The 5,868-nt window shown below is 35.9% G+C and overlaps 1 long non-coding RNA gene across 1 annotated transcript in view; it reads left to right on the plus strand.

Moving 5' to 3' along the window:
• The window catches only part of LOC128248129 (uncharacterized), a 61,521-nt gene extending 55,934 nt beyond the window's left edge, over positions 1-5,587 (plus strand). Inside the window, exon 2 of the long non-coding RNA XR_008264403.1 lies at positions 5,019-5,587. This is a non-coding gene — a long non-coding RNA (uncharacterized LOC128248129). The remainder of the gene's footprint in view (positions 1-5,018) is intronic.
• Positions 5,588-5,868: the final 281 nt, after the last annotated feature.

Consider the following 5,868-nt stretch of genomic DNA (forward strand, 5'->3'; position numbering starts at 1 on the left):
TCTTTCTTTCTTTCTTTCTTTCTTTCTTTTTTTCTTTCTTTCTTTCTCTCTCTCCCTGTCTCACACACACAGCAACATTACACACACACACATGCTGCTCTCTCACACTAACAAAAGAACTTCACATACACACCACACTTTCTGTCTGGCATACTCACTATAAAAAGATAGCGTCTATTTCTTTTTGGCAACATGTGTTTTGTGTGTAATGTTGCTGTGTGTGTGTGTAAGAAAGAAAGAGAGATAACTGGCATGTGTATGTAAGGGAGGGAGAGATAGATAGATAGAGAGAGAGAGAGAGAGAGGGGGTATTTTTTCTGTTTGGTTGCTGCCTACCACACAGACGCTGGCAAAGAAATGTAACTCTCCTTCACCCTCCCTCTCACAAATATACAATTTCTCTCTCTCTCTCTCTCTCTCTCTCTCTCTCGCCTTCACGCGCGTACGCACAGATTTGACTTTGCCATGTCAACAAACTTCAAAATTGGCAAAAGTTTATCGATTTTTACAGGTATACGCGGGTACCTCTGAGAGAGAAAGTTCACTAAAATGCACATAGGGTCATTCCGAATCTTCTCCTAAAATTAGAGCGACATGCGTGCTAATTTGTAGACGTGCATAAACTACATTCACGTACACACACACAAACATCCCCTGTTTTATATATATATATATATATATATACTTTTATCAAAGCCCAAAAAATCTTCATGATCACAACTGTCTGATGAATGGTAACATGAAACTCTGAGTAACAGTTTGTGAAGATCATTTCGGGTTTAATAAAAGCATATTACTCTATCTTCGGTATTCGGACACTGTGTTTTTCCCTCTTTTTTCCCACCTTGTTTTTCGCATTTATGTGTTCACTCATGTGTGTGTATGTGAGTGCGTGTGTGTGTGTGTGTGTGTATTCACATACACATATTTGCACACATATACATACATATACACATTATACATTCACAAATGAGTGAACAAACAGAAGACAGTAGTACACAACACATTTAGCTGGAGTATACACATTTAATAACAGTTTGACTGAGCTGTACATTACTTAAAGTTTCATGGGCATTGAATGCATTCATATTTTCTTTAAGTAACATGGAGCTGCGTGAAACTGTTATTAAATAAACTTATGTGTGTGTGTATGTGCATGCTTGTGTGTGTGCACATGCATGCATATGTGTTTGTGTGTGTGTGTGTATACACATGAATGTATGCTCCCATATTCGAGATTCCAAAGTCTTCAATTTTTAATGAAGTCATATATGTCTACTTACACATTTAATGCACTACCAGACAAAGAATAAATAAATAAATAAAAATAATAACAAATAAAAAAAATAACAAAAAATACCTATTAACTTTACATAACAAACTCATATCCATCCCTTATCTATAAAGTTTGGCCTTGTGCATTATGAAAAAAAATCAATATTTTAAGCCTGTGAGTAAATATATCAAAATGAATAAGTTTCTCATATAATGAGAAATTCATTCAATATAAAATATTGCTTTATATATATATATATATATATATATATATATATATATATATATATATATATATATATACACACACGCACATTATTTTTGTTAAGAGCAGACAGTAGGTAAAATATTTCATCTGTTACTAGTAATAAATTCAAAGAAGTATGCTATACTGAACTCTCTCTCTCTCTTACACACACACACACATATCTCGTCTATTATAGCTTGTTTCAGTCATCAGACTGCAGCCATGCTGAAACACTGTCTTAAAGAGTTTAGTCAAACGATTCAACCCCGTTGATGTTGTTGTTGTTGTTGTTGTTCTCCTCCTCCTCCTGTCTAGCACATACTCTATTGGCTGAACCTCTGAGAAACAAGGGACTTCTCAAACCAGAAGAAGTTATCCTCAAACTCTGGTTTCGTTGCATGTAACAGAATGGATACTGCTATAAGTGCCAAGGCACCCAAACACCAGGTGATGGCATTCGTCTAAAAGTTATGGAATGAAAAACTAAGGAGGGTACTTTAATGCTATATTGTGCTTCAGAAAAGATATATTCAGCAGTACAAAACACTATTGACACACTACTAATAATATCAATATCTATATTTCCATCACATTGTGTATCAAATATTGGCTCTATGTATCTATTCTCTCTCTTTGTTGCAAATTCATATACAGGTCATTGTTGACTTATGACTACAATTGGTTCTGACTGACAGGTCATAAGTCGATTTGGTCGTAAGTCGGCCTAAATACAAGGTTGCCTCGATCTTTCCACAACAGGATATTCATCCAACACTTGGGATAACCACAGTAGTGATTGATAATCAAACCTAAGGGAAGCATTTGTTAGCTGACATCATCTGTAGATGGGTTAATTTCTAAGAAATTAAACCCATTAGATTTCAACAGGACTATTTATTATTGCTGCTGGGAGCTGCCATGCCAATCGTTGTAAAGTTAATTGGTCATAAGTTGGACAGGTCATAAATTGACGACTACCTGTATTTTATAATTTTATCTTTTATTGCTTTCTCTTTATTTTTTAGTTGTTTCAGTTGTTGGGCTCTGGTCATGCTGGGGCACTACCTTGGAAGTTTTAGTTGAATAAATTGACCACTGCATATTTTTTTTCAAAGTATGATACTAATTCTATTGGTCACTTTTGCCAAACTGCTCTGTTACAAGGAGATAAAGCAACCAATACCAGTTGTCAAATGGTTGGAAGAGACAAACACACACACAAAAACATACACACATATACATATCTATATACATGCATACATACATACATACGACCATGGTGGAGTTTGAACTCAGAATGTAAAGACAGACGAAATACCACTAAGCATTTCGCCAGCATGCTAACATTTCTGCCAGCTCATTGCCTTAAAATTTGTTTCTTTATTGCCCACAGGGGGCTAAACATAGAGGGGACAAACAAGGGTAGACAAAGGGTTTAAGTCGATTACATCAGCCCCAGTGCATAACTGGTACTTATTTAATCGACCCTGAAAGGATGAAAGGCAGACAAAATACCACTAAGCACTTTGCCCAATGTGCTAACAATTTTGCCAGCTCACCGTCTTCCTTGCTGTCTTAATATTGACTTGTTTTGGAAGTGACTCAGTTCAACCCAATTTGATCCTTACTTTTAGTCTCTTTATACATTTGTCTTGTACCATTCTTTCTTTCCATGCACTTTCCATATGCACTATCTCATATTTATTAAGTCAGATGCCACACACAAAGAAATTATATCTGTATCAGAATGTGTAAGGTTGATTAGATTGGATACTAAATGACTAGCGATTTGTGAGAAGTTGTTTGTTCATATTTTGTCAGTCACACCATATAATGTCCAAGATTAAGACATTTTAATTTCAAATGGTTCAGATAATATAGCAATAAATAGGTATCTTGGTGTAGAGACACCTTTCAATATTTTCAATTTTAATTTCAATTCAGTTAATTTATTTCTATCACTAAATTGCTGCAAATTATGATATACAAATAACAAAACAGAGAATAAAATATTCATGGTTATGAGTTTGCAACAAAAGCCAATTTTTCCATTTATCATAAACTCTTGTAACTGCAAAAAAATCTAAATGACAACAAAAGAAGAACTGCAACAACACCTGCACTAGCAAACAAAAATTTATAAAAGAAATTAATGCAAAAATTAATAAGACACTAATTTACACAATACAGAAACTATAATCTATTTATGAATATCATCAAAGCACTATGGAAAACTATCCATTACTGCTTGCAATTCCATTTAGCTTTCATTTACTATCTCAAGATGATGCCTCTTCAACTTCACTTGCATTTTGGAAAAGCTAGTGAAGTCACAGAGGAGTAAGTTACATGAGTTGCACAGCAGTTTATTCCCAAGCTATTGAGACACTCATCAAGAATCTCTTGACAGATTCCATAATTGATTCCAAACATGTCAAAGAGATAATGGATTGTTCAGTGTTGGTGTTCATGGATGAGTTCACAATTTTAAAAAATATTTTCACATATTTTGCTGTTGATTGGTCACCCTGAATGCACATCCTCTTGAACTGAGATCAGCCTGTATTGAAATGCAGTTAACTCCTTAAAAACCTGTGTTCATCCTAAACAATATCAGCCAAAAGTCTAACAAAGAATTCCAAGTGTCTCAGGGGCTGATTTCTCAAGCTCCACGTAAAATTTGATGCAAGCACATTGCTCAAATTTGTCAGCCATTATAGACATCACAGAGTTCTAATAATCATTACAAAGGCTTACATAATAATTGAATGCAAGTAGATAGTATAAGTAGAGGCACATGGCTTAGTGGTTTGGGTGTTGCACTCATGATCATATAATTGTGGTTTCAATTCCTGAACTGGGTGATGTGTTGTGTTCTTGAGCAAAACCGGCCTTATGAGCTTGTATGTTGTCTGTGTTTTTTTATACAAAATAAGCTAGATACAAAGGAATGGCAGCTACTCATTCATTTCCACTGAACAGTAGTACGATCACAGCATGTACAGATTAAAAATTTTCTGATAACTCTTTGAATAGATATTGAAAAATTCTGGTGGGTGTGGGGTAAGAAATTTGCTTCCCAACCACATGGTTTCAGATTCAGTCCCACTGCACAGCACTTGGGGCAGCTGTCTTCTACTTATAACCTTAGGCTGACTAAAGCTGTGTGAGATCTAGTAGACAGAAACTGAAAAAAGCCTGCTGTGTGCATGCATGCATGTGTGGGTGTGTGTGTGTTAGTCCTTATCTTTGTGTTTGTTCCCCACAGCCACATGACAATTGGTGTTGATTTGTTTACTTTCCTGTAAATTATCAGTTTGGCAAAAAAGACTAATAAAATAAATACTAGAATTAAAAGAAAAAGTAAGTTCTGGGATCGAATTGTTCAACTGAAGGTGTTGCCCCAGCATGACCACAGTTTAATGACTGAAGAAAGTAAAATGTAAAAGATTGAAGACAAAAGATAAATTAATGTTTTTTACAAATTTCTTTACAGGTGCAGGCATGGCTGTGCGGTAAGAAGCTTGCTTCCCAATGACATAATTCCAGGTTCGGTCCCACTGCATGGCACTGGGTGTGTGTGTCTTTTACTATAGTCTCAGGTTGACCAAAGCCTTGTGAGTGGATTTGGTAGACAGAAACTGAAAGAAGTCATCATCATCATCATCATCATCATTGTTTAACTTCCGCTTCCCATGCTGGCATGTGTTGAAAGACTTGACTGAGGACTGGCAAGCCAGTAGACTGCACCAGGCTCCAATCTGATCTGGCAAGGTTTCTACAGCTGGATGCCCTTCCTAATGCCAACCACTCTGAGAGTGTAATGGGTGCTTTTTAAGTGTCACTGACATGGGAGTCAGTCAGGCAAGACTAGCATCGACCATGTTCAGATGATGCTGTTGTATGTATATTTAGATAGCTGACCACTACATTTATATTTTTTTCTCCTTGTTTTCTCTTTATTTCCTTCTGTGTTCCTTTCAGTTGAAGAGCGTAGCTCGAAACGTTAAAGACTTTCTCTATTCTTGATCATTAAACTAATACATCCATTTGTTGTTTACACCACCTGTCTTTGTCTGTTGTTTTTTTCGTAAATTCTCCCATATATATATATATATATGTGTGTGTGTGTGTGTGTGTGTGTGTGTGTGTGTGTGTGTGTGTGTGTGTGTGTGTATGTATGTATGTGTGTGGGTGTCTTTGTGTCCATGTTTGTTCTCTCACAACACCAGTTGACAACTGGTGTTGATGTGTTCATGTCCCCATAATGTAGCAGTACAGCAAAAGAGATCGATAGAATCTATACCAGGCTTAAAAGTACTGGGGTTGATTCATTCAACTAGAAA

This window comes from Octopus bimaculoides, chromosome 6, assembly GCF_001194135.2.
Source record: "Octopus bimaculoides isolate UCB-OBI-ISO-001 chromosome 6, ASM119413v2, whole genome shotgun sequence".
Lineage (NCBI taxonomy): Eukaryota > Metazoa > Mollusca > Cephalopoda > Octopoda > Octopodidae > Octopus > Octopus bimaculoides.